This window comes from Heterodontus francisci, chromosome 9 (genome assembly GCF_036365525.1).
Source record: "Heterodontus francisci isolate sHetFra1 chromosome 9, sHetFra1.hap1, whole genome shotgun sequence".
Lineage (NCBI taxonomy): Eukaryota > Metazoa > Chordata > Chondrichthyes > Heterodontiformes > Heterodontidae > Heterodontus > Heterodontus francisci.
In genome coordinates, this window is record NC_090379.1 from 72,819,013 (window position 1) to 72,834,419 (window position 15,407).

The 15,407-nt window shown below is 49.0% G+C and overlaps 1 long non-coding RNA gene across 1 annotated transcript in view; it reads left to right on the forward strand.

Moving 5' to 3' along the window:
• The first annotated feature begins 2,225 nt into the window (after positions 1-2,225).
• LOC137373492 (uncharacterized) overlaps positions 2,226-15,407 on the forward strand; it is a 28,493-nt gene continuing 15,311 nt past the window's right edge. The window contains exons 1-2 of the long non-coding RNA XR_010975637.1: positions 2,226-2,273; positions 10,696-10,863. This is a non-coding gene — a long non-coding RNA (uncharacterized lncRNA). The remainder of the gene's footprint in view (positions 2,274-10,695; positions 10,864-15,407) is intronic.

The following is a 15,407-nucleotide window of genomic DNA, read 5'->3' on the forward strand; positions in this document are numbered from 1 at the left end:
CATCCAATAGACAACTCTATTGCAGACTACTCTGGTCCACAGGGCTACTTATCTGCACTGTGCTCACATGAGAGTGCCTCATAAGAGGAGACATTTGGCTTTTGAGCTGTTGATGGCATAAGAATCCTGGGAAATCCCTACATTGGGTTTTCTTGCTAACTATGAAAACTAACAAATACCATGACTGGCTGAACAGTTTAATTTCATATACTGAATCTTATACTGAACTATATTTTTAACCTGTTGAGATACGCTCTGGTTGAAAGAGGCTGAGAGGTGACATGATGGGAAACTGGTTTGGCCCTTCATTGACCAAATATTTTATTGGCTCGAAAGATAACAAAGGAACCAAATGGTCAAAAAGTAAACTTCAGCAGAAATATAGCAGTGTGAAATCAGACAGCTTGCGGTGTGGGAACTAGGAGATAAAGACCTTTGCAGGATCTCAGAAGCCCAGATGTGAGTTTGAATAGAGACAACATAACTGGGTGCCCAGGGCGCCATGTTTTCCTTGCTTTGGCCAGGCACTGGCATTGGAATGTTTATGAGCTGATAGGTGTCGGAAGCCAGAGATCTTGAGAGTTTGACCTGGCTTGTGCGGGCAGATGGTTGAATTACCTCTTTTGTAATTGGGCCATTCAACTAATGGCGAGATAATGATTGGGTTAAATCAGTCTCCATAGGCTTTGCTGTGAAAAGAAAGTATAAAAAGGGATTCCCTGGGCAGGGAGAGAGAGAGATATTCAGCCAGAGGAGGTTTGGAACCATCCCATAGACGAGCCTCACAGAAGAACAGGGGTGGCAGTGGGACCACACGTGTACATGCCATGTTGACTGGCATGACCAGGGAGTGATTGCATGGAGATCACACTTCTACACAGAGTGTAGTGGTAATGCTGCTGCGCTTTGCTTTCACTGCTCAGACATGAGCATGTGCACGCCCGAAGTCTCGCCCCCTCCGCGCAATGCCCCCGCGGTGGCTGTGGTGGGGAAGAGAGGGTTGCCCACCTCCTCCTGGAATGTGTCTTTGCAAAGCAGGTGTGGAAAGAGATGCAGTGGTTTTTGTCGAGGTTCATCCCAAGCAGCTCTGTAACATAGGAGTCTTTGCTCTACGGGCTGTTCCCAGGGACGCACACCAAGACAAACATCAACTGCTGCTGGAGGACTATCAATTCGGTGAAAGACACCCTTTGGTCTGCCCGAAACTTGCTGGTCTTCCAGTGCAAAGAGTTGTCCACGACCGAATGTTGCAGACCGGCACATTCCAAGATCCAGGACTATGTGCTGAGGGACTCACTAAGGCTTGGGGCAGCCGCAGCAAAGGCTCAATGGGGAAAGACCACTGTGTAAGGCCCCCCCACCAAGCTGAACGGAGGGGCTGGATCCATGGGAAACCCCTCGAACTGTATCGGAAAAATTTTTCATTTGCTGTAAAATGTAAAAATGTCAATGGCATGACAAATGAAATGGAAGGGTTGTGAGGCAACTCATGATGGTATAGAAGAAACGGACCGCCTTTGCACTGTTTGTATTTTTGACTTGGTGCTGTTTGAAACTATTTGGCAATGTATTTTTTACAGATTTTTATGAATAAAGTATATTTTGGAAATAAAAAAAGAATGTGTCAAGTCTTACTTATACTAAATAAAATATAACCACTTCTCACCAATAAAGGTTACCACTTCAAATCATTTCAGAATTTGGGAAAAGGGGTTAGAGGGTTAATTGACTCTGATGCCCTGCTAACAGTGGATAATAGGTGAATTTTTCATAGCCCACTATTTGGCTCCATGATTTTTCGTATTGGCAGAGTCTCCTCTCAATTCCATACTTTGTAATTCTGATAACCTTTCAAATATAGTTCTTTATTAAGCTAGTGATAATATTGGTAATTAAAACTGTCTTGTCTGCATCTTACTGTGTAACACAACTATTGTAATGTTGTAGAGGATTGTGGTTTCTGCCAGCCAAGAAAGTCATACAGCTTTTACAAGATGAGAAATAAATACAGGTTTGTAAAGAGCTTTGCATTTTATTTTCTTGTGGGGTCTCCTGCACGAGATGCAGCATCTATTCTTGTACTTTCTTTTGTGACAACTGCATTGTTAGTCTGCTTCCCAATGCATTGAAAACTTACTCAGAGAGTTAAAAACTTATGCAAGGCTATATCACGTGGCTGGTTCATTGATTATTAAAGGTCATACCTAAGTTTTGCAATACCTAAATGATCTTTCATCATTCAGGTACAAAATGAGCTCTAACGTGGATTTCAGGTAAGAAGTCACCACCAACTTTGACAAAGCACATCTGTTTTATTATTTGTATATACAACAACTTCAACTTACATCGTGCTTTTAATTAAGAGAAACATCCAAGGTGCTTCACAGAAGTGCAATCAGACAAAAATTGACACAGATTCAAAGAAGACGAGATTAGGATGGCGACTAAAAGATTGGTTAAATAGGTAGCTTTTAAGGAAGACATCAAAGGAGGAGAGAGAGATGCAGACAAATGTGATTTGTTTGTCCAAGAATTGCTGCAATTGAACATTAGGGTTCAAAATATCAGTATAGATGGGAGCATGATATTCCTACATGCTAAATCCATTTTCATTTGTGGCAAAATTCTCACTAACATAAGTAACTTAACATTTCCAGTAGAAATTACTTGCCATCAAAGTTCAATTTCTTTCATCTAACTGATTTAATTTACTGAATCCTTCTGCTAGACCTGTTCTTTTTTAAAACTGGTAAGTGTTGATGTTCAGAGAGACTTGGGGGTGCATGTACAAGGAATGCACAAAGATGGAGTTCAATCAGGGCAAATGCGAGGTGATGCATTTTGGAAGATCCAATTCAAGAGTGAACTATACAGTAAATGGAAAAGTCCTGGGGAAAATTGATGTCCAGAGAGATTTGGGTGTTCAGGTCCACTGTTCCCTGAAGGTGGCAACGCAGGTAAATAGAGTGGTCAAGAAGGCATACGGCATGCTTTCCTTCATCGGACGGGGTATTGAGTACAAGAGTTGGCAGGTCATGTTACAGTTGTATAGGACTTTGGTTCGGCCACATTTGGAATACTGCGTGCAGTTCTGGTCGCCACATTACCAAAAGGATGTGGATGCTTTGGAGAGGGTGCAGAGGAGGTTCACCAGGATGTTGCCTGGTATGGAGGGCGCTAGCTATGAAGAGAGGTTGAGTAGATTAGGATTATTTTCATTAGAAAGACGGAGGTTGAGGGGGGACCTGATTGAGGTGTACAAAATCATGAGAGGTATAGACAGGGTGGATAGCAAGAGGCTTTTTCCCAGAGTGGGGGATTCAATTACTAGAGGACACGAGTTCAAAGTGAAAGGGGAAAAGTTTAGGGGGGATATGCGTGGAAAGTTCTTTACGCAGAGGGTGGTGGGTGCCTGGAACGCGTTGCCAGCGGAGGTGGTAGATGCGGGCACGATGGCGTCTTTTAAGATGTATCTAGACAGATACATGAATGGGCAGGAAGAAAAGAGATACAGACCCTTAGAAAATAGGCGACATGTTTAGATAGAGGATCTGGATCGGCGCAGGCTTGGAGGGCCGAAGGGCCTGTTCCTGTGCTGTAATTTTCTTTGTTCTTAACATGCAGGTGCAGCAGGCTGTTAGGAAGGCAAATGACATGTTGGCCTTTATTGCAAGGGGATTGCAACAAGATGTTCCTGGAGTACAGGAATAAAGAAGTCTTACTAAAATTTTACAGGGCTTTGGTGAGACTGCACCTGGAATACAGTGTGTAGTTTTGGTCTCCACATTTAAGAAAGGATATACTTGCGCTGGAAGCGGTGCAGCCAAGATTTACTAAATTGGTCACTGGGATGAGGGGGTTGACCTATGATGTGAGGCTGAGTAAATTGGGCCTATATTCTCTGGAATTGAGAAGAATGAGAGGCAATCTATTTGAGACATAAAAAATTCTGAAAGGGCTTGATTGGGTAGGAGCTGAGAGAGTGTTTCAGCTGACTGCGGAATCTAGAAAGCGGGGATCAGGATAAGGGGCCAATCATTCAGGACTGAGATGAGGAGAAATTACTACATTCAAAGGGTTGTGAATCTTTGGAATTCTCTACCCCGGTGGGTTGTGGATGCTCCATCATTGAATACATTTAAGGCTGGGATAGCTAGATTTTTGGTCTCGCAGGGAATAAAGAGATATGGGGAGCGGACAGGAGAGTGGAATTTCTTGTGTGTTTTCTTGTATCTCTTCACGAATTTTTCTTCTTCCACCTCAATAGAAAATGTACTTGAACTATGATAATATCACTCTTGATCCAACTATCAGGAGTTCTAAAATACAAGTCCAATATGTGTCATCTGCCAACTACCTAGCTTCTGCTCAGTGCCTTTGTTCTGGGGCTATGATGTTGAAGTACTAATGTGCTATACTGTAATGCCGTTGCTAGAAGATTTTTTTTGGCATATCCTTTAATGGAGACTGAAAACTTAGACTGTGTAACTGCATCCTGAAGTTTGTAAAGCTAGAAATGTAATGTTTTACATCTTACATTCTCTTAGCCCCTGCAATGGATTTGTTCTCTTGGAATTAAGTGCAACAGAACTATTAATACACAAACCTCTCTTTATGGAAAACCGTTTTACTGGCTTCTGCAAAGTTTAGACGTAGTGTGATAGAATACCCTATACTTGCCTAGACAGTGCAGCTGTAGCAACACTCAAGGAACTCAAGATCTTCTAGAACAAAGCAATTGACTTGATCGACAGCCCATCCATCACCTTAAATAGCCATTCCCTCCACTACCGGTGCACCATGGCTGCAGTGTGTAGATACACTGCAGCAACTCACCAAGGTTTCTTCAACAGCACCTCCCAAACTCATAACCTTCATACATTCATTTGTTAATTGTATATTAATTGTGCAGTGGTTCCTGGTGGCCATCGTGCTGGTGATCACGTTCGCTAAACTAAAGCCTTCTGTGGGAGTGCATGGAGCAGTGTTAAATTTGTGTATTAGCCTGTGTGGACGGCCTGTTGGGAATAAAGGTGCACCTGAACATGAAAAAAGCCATGACCTGGACGCAGTTGACTCCATCGCGGAACAGCACCTCGGCCACAGCTTCAAAGCGTCCGTGGGCGGTGTCCGGCTCGAGGCACATCTGCAGCGCAATGTCGGCGAATTCCTGCTGGTACTGGCACTTGATGCTGTCACCCACCTCCCGGAGGATGCGGTGAGCTTTCTCGGCGGCGATGGTGGGAGCTGATGAAATGTTTTATTACCTGCACCCCCTTCCTCCACCCCCGCACCCCCCGCTCCCCCTTCCCAGTTCCCCCTTTGCGCCCCCCTCCCAGTTCACCCCCCCTCGCACCCCCTTTCCAGCTCCCCCCTCGCACCATCTTCCCCTCGCACCCCCTCCCCTACCACCCTGCAGCCCCCTTCCCAGCTCCCCTTCCCACCACACCCCTCGCCCTCGCACCCCCTTCCCCCCACCTCCTCCCACCGGCATCCACCTATCCCTGAGCAGGGGCCCTATCAATCCCACTGTCTTGTGGGCGTCTCGGGAGAGACTAAGGCTAAGAGAGTAAACACGAACAGAAAATCCGGAGCGGAACCCGAAAGGCAATCATGTGTCACCTTTGGCATGTTTCCGGCAGTTCCTGCAGCCATACCAGTGCCAAACGTCATGCTCTGCACTCCTTTCGACCCCACCAGGATGGCCGAGAGGGGGGTTTTGACGCTTGGGCAACTCACAACTTCCACCCAGGCATGCGCCATGGAGAGGTCACTCCATAGTCGCCTCACAGCGACCAAATCAACACAGAAGGCAGCAGTTACGGGTTATGTCCAGCTCAATTGGCATAGAGATTGGACGCCACAGTTTGCCTTTGTCGGTGGTAGAGGTCATCGCGTCTCACTGGACAGCTACCGGCCGCCTCAAACCGGGCAGCCCCCGGTCAGTAAGGTTCTGTCCTGCCACAGTCCACCTGCTTCAATGGGTGCTTGGAGCTCAGGGTCATTGCCCGAAAAGTGGACTGCAACACCGCACCAAGTAGCACAACAAAAAAAGGAAAGAAGGTACCAGCCCTTCATTTTGCAAGCTGGAACGTCAGAACTATGTGTCCTGGCCTGTCGGAAGACCTTACACAAATCAACGATTCTCGGAAGACCGCCATCATTAACAACAAGCTCAGTAGATTCAATGTGGACATTGCAACACTTCAGGAGACACGCCTCCCTGCGAGTGGATCTCTAAGGGAGCAAGACTACACCTTCTTCTGGCAGGGTAGGGATCCCGAAGAACCAAGACAGCATGGAGTGGGCTTCGCCATCAGAAACTCTTTGCTCAGTATGATAGAGCTACCTTCAAATGGCTTGGAACGCATACTGTCCATCCGACTGCTCACCGCCTCTGGTCCAGTACACCTACTCAGCATCTATGCTCCAACACTCTTCTCCACACCTGAAGCTAAAGACCAGTTCTACGAGAAACTCTATAATATCATTAGTAGCATCCCCAATACAGAACATCTGTTCCTGCTGCGGGACTTTAATGCCAGGGTTGGGGCCGACCATGACTCATGGCCCTCCTGCCTTGGGTGCTATGGCATTGGAAGGATGAATGAGAATGGACAGAGACTGCTTGAGTTGTGTACCTATCATAACCTCTGCATCACCAACTCGTTCTTTCATACTAAACCCTGTCACCAGGTTTCTTGGAGGCACCCAAGATCACATCGTTGGCACCAGCTGGATCTAATCGTCACAAGGCGAGCCTCTTTAAACAAATCACACGCAGCTTCCACTGTGCTGACTGCAACACCGACCACTCCCTGATGTGCAGCAAGATTAGACTCAAACCAAAGAAACTGCATCACTCCAAGCAGAAGGGCCGCCCGCGCATCAACACTAGCAGAATTTCTTATCCACGGCTGTTACATAAGTCTCTAAATTCACTTGAAAAAGCCCTTCAAAACACTCCTACAGGGGATGCAGAAACCAAGTGGGCCCACATCAGAGACGCCATCTATGACTCAGCAATGACCACCTATGGCAAACGTGTGAAGCAGAATGCAGACTGGTTTCCATCTCACTTTGAAGATCTGGAACCTGTCATTGCCACTAAGTGCATTGTACTGTTGAACTACAAGAAGGTCCCCAGCGAGCTAACATCTGTAGCACTTAAAGCAGCCAGAAGCGCTGCACAAAGAACTACCAGGCGCTGCGCAAATGACTATTGGCAACACCAATGCCGTCATATTCAGCTGGCCTCCAACACTGGAAACATCAGAGGAATGTATGATGGCATAAAGAGTGCTTTTGGGCCAATCATCAAGAAGATCGCCCCCCTCAAATCTAAATCAGGGGACACAATCACTGACCAACGCAAGCAAATGGACCCCTGGGTGGAGCACAACCAGGAACTGTACTCCAGGGAAAATGTTGTCACTGAGACCGCCCTCAATGCAGCCCATTCTCTGCCAGTCATTGATGTGCTGGACGTACAGCCAACAAAATCGGAACTCAGTGATGCCATTGATTCTCTAGCCAGCGGAAAGGCCCCTGGGAAGGACGGCATTACCCCTGAAATAATCAAGAGTGCCAAGCCTGCTATACTTTCAGCACTCTACGAACTGCTTTGCCTGTGCTGGGACGAGGGAGCAGTACCACAGGACAAGCGCGCTGCCAATATCAACACCCGCTATAAGAACAAGGGTGACCGCGGTGACTGCAACAACTATCGTGGAATCTCCCTGCCCAGCATAGTGGGGAAAGTCTTCGCTCGAGTCGTTTTAAACAGGCTCCAGAAGCTGGCTGAGAGTGTCTACCCTGAGGTACAGTGTGGCTTTCGAGCAGAGAGATCCACCATTGACATGCTGTTCTCCCTTCGCCAGCTACAGGAGAAATGCCGCGAACAACAGATGCCCCTCTACGTTGCTTTCATTGATCTCACCAAAGCCTTTGACCTCGTCAGCAGACGTGGTCTCTTCAGACTACTTGAAAGGATTGGATGTCCACCAAAGCTACTAAGTATCATCACCTCATTCCATGACAATATGAAAGGCACAATTCAGCATAGCAGCACCTCATCAGACCCCTTTCCTATCCTGAGTGGCGTGAAACAGGGCTGTGTTCTCGCACCTACACTGTTTGGGATCTTCTTCTCCCTGCTGCTCTCACAGGCATTCAAGTCTTTAGAAGAAGGAATTTTACTCCACTCAAGATCAGATGGCAGGTTGTTCAACCTTGCCCGTCTAAGAGCGAAGACCAAAGTACGGAAAGTCCACATCAGGGAACTCCTCTTTGCTGACGATGCTGCATTAACATCTCACACTGAATAGTGTCTGCAGAGTCTCATCGACAGGATTGCGGCTGCCTGCAACGAATGTGGCCTAGCCATCAGCCTCACGAAAACAAACATCATGGGACAGGACATCAGAAATGCTCCATCCATCAATATCGGCGACCACGCTCTGGAAGTGGTTCAACAATTCACCTACCTAGGCTCAACTATCACCAGTAACCCGTCTCTCGATGCATAAATCAACAATCGCATGGGAAAGGCTTCCACTGCTATGTCCAGAGTGGCCAAGAGAGTGTGGGAAAATGGCGCACTGACACGGAACACAAAAGTCCGAGTGCATCAAGCCTGTGTCCTCATTACCTTGCTCTATGGCAGCGAGGCCTGGACAACGTATGTCAGCCAAGAGCGACGTCTCAATTCATTCCATCTTCGCTGCCTCCGGAGAATCCTTGGCATCAGGTGGCAGGACCGTATCTCCAACACAGAAGTCCTTGAGGCGGCCAACGTCCCCCGCATATACACCCTACTGAGCCAGCGGTGCTTGAGATGGCTTGTCCATGTGAGCCGCATGGAAGATGGCAGGATCCCCAAGGACACATTGTACAGCGAGCTCGTCACTGGTATCAGACCCATCGGCCGTCCATGTCTCCGCTTTAAAGACGTCTGCAAATGCAACACGGAGTCCTGTGACATTGATCACAAGTCGTGGGAGTCAGTTGCCAGTGATCGCCAGAGCTGGCAGGCAGCCATAAAGGTGGGGCTAAAGTGTGGCGAGTCAAAGAGACTGAGCAGTTGACAGGAAAAAAGACAGAAGCGCAAGGGGAGAGCCAACTGTGAAACAACCCCGACAACCAATTTTAAATGCAGCACCTGTGGAAGAGTCTGTCACTCTAGGATTGGCGTTTATCGCCACTCCAGGCGCTGCTTCACAAACCACTGACCACCTCCAGGCGCTTACCCATTGTCTCTCGAGACAAGGAGGCCAAAGAAGAATAAGATTAATTGTGTTTAGTTGTATGCAGATGGTGGGCATTAACTGGGGATTCATTTGTAACCCTATAGAGAGACAGAGACTGCAACGTAGAGAAAGAAACAAATGAATGTGTGTGAAAATAGTTCTACCTTTACACTGGCTGGCTGTTTGGAGTAGTGAGACCAGTTGCTGCTTGCATTCTTCCTGGCTGGTTGGTGAGGAGAGGTACTGCTGCTGAAGCCTGAGACTTGGGGAGAAGGTACTGCTCGTGTGCTGCTTGAAGCCTGGGGCCTATAGCGAGGAGAGATTGGCGAGGCCTGAGGGGAAGGTACTGGTGCTGCCTGCCTGTGGCCTGGGGAGAAGGTACTATTCAAGTGCTGCCTGAGAGGAGAGACTGGAGAGGCCTGAGGGGAAGGGCTGCTGCTGCTGCTGACTGAGGCATGGAGAGGCCTGAGGGGAAGGTATTGTTGCTGCTGCTGGTACTGCCCGAGTCCTGGAGAGTGGAGAGACCTGAGAGGAAGGACCAGCTGCTGCCAATTTTCCTGAATTAGAGGAGGAGAGAGAAATAATCATTAACAGCAACAGCTTCAGAGGAGAGAGAAGAGAAAACAGTTTATACATCAGGAAGTGGGTGCTTGGTGTACTTTTCGCTTTGCGAAAGACTGTCACAAGGAAAGAAGATGACAGAAACCGGAAGAGCAAGAGGAGGGTCAGGTTTATTCCCTGCCCTGTATTTTTGCCTGGTCTGGGACAGCCAGAGTTGCCTGGGTGAAGTTTTCTGTAAGCCCTGCTGGAGGACTGTGCCGGGGTGGTTCTGGCTGTCCCAGGTGAAGACATCCGCTCCCCTTGCCTGAAAGATTGCGAAGAACTCTTACTTTCTGAAGTAAGTACACCCCGACAGCATTCACCACCCATCTACCAACCTCAAACAGTAGGTGGACATCTTGCCCTGCATCTCCTCCTTCCCTCCCCTGTTTCTCTTTCTCACTCTTTACCTCTGTTATGACTAGGTGAGGCAGGGGTCTGGGGCTCCCCTCTCAGCCTTTGCCTGGTTTGGCCGTAATAGGGTTTAATTTTTAAAGCATCGTGTTTTTAGCTTCGCATCAGTGAATCCTTGTTCACTGCCCTCTAATCGTGATGGCAAAGAAATCAACCAGATAGGTTTTCTTATATTTAAACAAGAAAAGTGTAAGTTTATTAATCTTAAAACTCTAATATGGTGAAAACTACAAGAAATACATGACGGCGACCACGTTAGCATGCATACACGATAAACACATGCAAATAGAGAAAGAGGAGGAGAAAGAAGAGGAAAGGTTTAAATTAATAGCTGGAGTTCGGCAACTGGCTTTTGGGTTTGATGTAAAGTCTTTGATTGCAGTTGTCTTACAGTTCTCGTTGGGGCCCAGTGCACACTTTCAACTTTGTTTAGCTGCAGGGGTCTTCGCTCTTGAGATTTGAGAGGTTTCCATGGATCCCTGGAACTTCGAGAGAGAGAGGGAGACAGGGAGAGACTTTCCTTCTCTGTTGTCTTCAAATTCCAGTCTCTGCCCCAACTGTTCTGTGAGCACAATTCAAACAACTTCAAGTTGATCAGCAGGTTAGTCATGTGACTAGTTCCTTATTTGGAACAGCTTTTCCTGCAGTTTGTGGATTTCAAAGCTCTCAGTGGGGGAGTGGGATGCTGTCTCTTACACAGACAAGATGTGGATCATCACTGTTGCCAAGAACAATCTTTGTTAATTGAATCAGTGAGCAGTTCCATTGTCTCTCTTATTCAACTGTCTTTTAGAATGCAAAATTTGCAGCCATGTTTCAGTGGTCTTTTAAACCAAGTTTATTTTCAGTCCAGTAACAGTTGAAAATCAATGTTCCATATGACAAAATTAATATATCTCATTTTGGCAGGAATGACATCACGGTATCCGACGAAAAGTAGCGAGATTGTCCTAGTGAAAGGAAGGCACAGCGCACAGTCAAACACACTGAGGCGTGCCCCCGGATGGTAAAACTCAGCCCATTAGCGTCCCCATGCCTGCATGCAACCCCGGGAGCGTCACCGAGCCCGCGAATGTCCCTGTGCCCGCAAGCGTCCCTGGAGGCATTAATGAAGAAGCAAGGAGGGATGTAAACCTAGAGGGTCCAACAAATATGAAGGTCTCCCTTCCTCCACAGCCCTCCCGGAAAAGGAGGAGGAAACGCCACTATTCTGAAACAAGGGTGACCCAAGAGATCAAATGTCCCTCCATAGTGGAGGGTGCCCCAAGTCACACCACCATGCACAGGAGGCTAGGGCAGACACTTCGGTCCAGCCTGTGCCTCCCGAAGATGGGTTGGGACCCCTGCCTGGGGAAGGGCACAGATCCTAAAAGTAAAAGCCGGGCACTCTCTGCTAGTCGGGAGTCCTGGGGTTGGAGGCGCGCGAGGTTGTTGAACCTAAGCCTGCCCAGCCAAATGCATATGGCCCCTCGAGTCTTGCCTAATCCTGGGGAGGGTCCCAGGTCACCACCACCTTCTCAAGGGAAATTAGGCATGGGCAATAAATGGTGGCAAAGCCAGCGCCACCCACATCCCCCGAACAAATACAAAAAGGCCCACATGCTGGGTCACTGGCCGGTGGTGGGGAGGGGAAGGCGTACCCTTCTCCTTCTCTGACCTTGGCGCCAGGGGTGCTTGGGATGGAACTGATCCCTGAGTCTCCAGCATCCAACGCCTGAGATGGGGAGGGACCTTGAACCACTGTTGTCCTCTGGCCCAGATCCCCCCTTGCCACTGATCTTGGGGGTGAGATGGTGGCAGAAGAAGGGACGGCTGGTGCAGCTGGGCTGCCTGCAGCACCCTGTGTGGGAGGGTCAGTCGCTGACAGTGGTGACCTGGAGAAGGATGGTGATTCGGTGGAGGGCACCAGGAGTGATTTAAAGTCCTTTGCCAATGAGGCAGTGGATGCCCTCGTGCCCGCTACCAAACCCCCCTCATCCCTTTGAGGGTCTCGCAATTTATATCCAAGCACTTGGGCCGCCATGACAAAGCCTAGCTGGCCTTTGACTACTGTTCGGATCTGGTGCCACTCATCAGGTCCGTCCGCTCTGCCTTGAAAGTCACGAGCATGAGCAAAGACGTGGGCCAACTTGAGTGGCACTGGTTCAAGACATTCCTCACTGGGCTACTAAGGGAGTGGAGAGCCAGGAATGTCTCTGCTCCCTCCCTGCACTAGGATGTTGGTAGCATGAAAATCATGCCATGAAGACAGCCTCAACATCAACAGCAGCAGAGAAGTACACCATAGATTTCCCAACTTCCCGTTCCTTAAGGAAGGGAAGAATGCGGTGAGCTTCCTGCAGGAAACTCACACCATTCTGGGAGACAAAGCTGCATGGCTCCTGGAGTGGCAAGTGGCAATGAAGGGTCTACATGAGCTACCTTGCTTCAAATCCAGGTGGTGTGGCTATCTTGTTGGCCCCACATTTTTAGCCGGAGATCTTGGCTGGGGCTGGGGGGGGGGCGTCAAGGAGCTTGTGCCAGGCCGCCTAATCCATCTCACCATTCTGGCTGAGAGACGTGCTGCTTCACTTAATGAATATGTACGCTCCCCAGGCTTGTGCACAGCAGACGTGCTTTTTTGAAGAAGTGTTCACTCATCTTGGCTCCATTGATGCCAGCAAGTGCATTATCCTCAGCGGGGTGGGGGTGGTGGCGGGTGCGGAGGAGGTCGGGGAGAGGAATTTCAACTGTAGCCTGGAGACGAGGGAGTGCTCCTGGACCCCGCACCACCTGGCGGCAATGGAGAAGTTGAGGGACCTGATCAGGTCCTATGACTCGGTGGACATCTGGCAAAATCTCCATCCTGACTACAGCACTTTCACCTTTGTGATGTCCGTGGTAAAACTTTAGAGATCTATGACCAGTAATTTCAGGGATGAGAAATTTCCCATCGACTTCTTCTCCCAGAACAGTTCGACTTTTTTTAAAATCGCAGCCGTCAGTTTCAGTTTCACAGCTGACAGGTGCTGGGGGCAGGAACAGTGCTTCTGATTCGGAGAAGTTTGTGGTTTTCCAGCGGGTTCCAATTTTTTTTTTAAAAGCCTGTTGGAAAACCCCAAACTTGTCCGAATCAGAAGCGCTGTTCCTGCTCCCAGCACCTGTCAGCTGTGAAACTGACGGCTGCGATTTAAAAAAAAACTGACCAGTCACAAAGCTGAGAGTTCCCATTCTTTGCAACTGAGAGAGAGGGGGGTTAAGGGAGGGAGGGGGAGGGGAGGGAGACAGAGGGTGGGCAGAGTGAGAGAGAGGGGGAGAGAGAGAGTGGGGGGGGGAGAGAGATGGACTTAGAGGGAGGAGAGAGGGGATAGGGACTGACAGAGTGGGAGAGCAAGGGGATAGGGATTGACACAGAGAGGGGGAGAGAGAGTGAGAGGGGAAATAAAGATCAAAATCACCCCTGACAGATGGATATCAATTTGGATTCTCTGCATCGCTACATCAAGTGTGTGGGCAGACATTGACTACTTGTGCAAGCAAAATCAATGCCAGGTATCTCGCTAAATAGGGAGAAATGTGTTTTAAATCGGACTGTGTTTTGATGGCAATAGGATGGCTGTACACTTTATATACAGATTAATTGCCCCCGTGTCCGTAGCTGAGTCAATAATTTTGTCAAATGCCTCTGGTGCAACCTGTTGGTGCCTATCCCTGGTGAGGCCTGGAGGACGATCCTTAATTGACCACCTTTACAGTTCCCAGGCATACGTCTTCTGTGTTCCAGTGTCTTCCGTGTCACCAGTGCCACGCTCGGACCACCACCTGGTGTGGGCGGAGCTAGTTCAGTTCTGCATGCGGGCGCGGTCTGCGTACTGGCATTTTATCAACCTGCTGGAGGACAAACAGTTCCAGGACTTCTTTCATCAATTCTGGGCTGACTGGAGAAGGAAGCAGGGAAGTTTCCCCTCCTTGAATCTATGGTGGGACGTGGGCAAAGCTCACGTCTGCTTCTTCTGTCAAGAGTACGTGAGGAGGTCGAACAAGAGGCGGAAGGCCAGGGTCAAGACGTTGGAGTAGGAGGTGCTCGACCTGGAATCCCATCTCAGTCAGGCGGTTGAAGGGAAGGGTGGTCAGGCACTGCTGTGCCTTAGCATCCAGATGGTGACTTTCTGTCTTCAGGACCTGCAGAGATATCTGTACGTCGAGCCTCTTCCCAAATGGTGTGCGCTGGCAACATATTTCTTCCGCCAGCTGCATGGCCTCAACTATAACAGGCAGCTCCTATTTATAAACCTAGGGGGTCCCTGGGCCCCGCTACAGGAGCTGCCTGTCTTTTACCAGGAGCTGATTAGGGTCTGGATCATGGTCGCCTCCAGCTGGAGTCCTCTCCCATCAGGAGTAGCAGCTATCCTCCAAGAGCCGCTGCTTAGGAACCCTCCCCTGCAGCAATGAGGGTTCATATGGCTAGCGGAGGAGAGGGCATTGGCTGCCAAGATGACCAGACTCGGACGTTCTGGATTGCGGAGGAACAGGCTGGATGTCGCTGGAAGAGCTGGCATGATATGCGTCCTTGGGGAGCATCCAGCTCACAGCCAAAGCCATCAGGAACCTAAAAATGTGTTAGCCGCTAAGTCCTTTAACTGTGCAGTACTAGATAGTGCTCAGAGTAGTATTGGAGGACTCCACCATGTCCTATTGTAAGCACTCCCGTCTGAACTGACCCCCTGTTCTTCTGGGATTTCTCATTGGTACCAGGCCCCGAAACCTCCCTCGGGATCCTCGGCCTCACAACCTGCACTGTCTTTCAGAAATCCCCTCTGTGTCATTGCACTCTGTACGGAGCGGTTTATTGTATGGGCTGCTCTCGCACAGTTTTCAGTTCCTCGCCCTCGCCGGCCATCCAGAACATCCGGAAACACCTTGCATTCCGTCCTGCGTCTGGAGGAGGAAGGGGCCCCTGGTGGGAGGCACTCTACGTGGGACTCCTCCTTGCGTCCATTGGGGATTTGGTGTGGAAGATGTTGTACGCGTCAGTCCCATGCAATTGGTCATTAAGTCGATTCATGGACTCCCAGGCCACCTGTAATTTCTGCAGCCTGGAGGAGTCCATGTTTCACATTTATATAGAATGTCCGAGGTTGAGCCCCGTTTCACTATCTCGGGGGG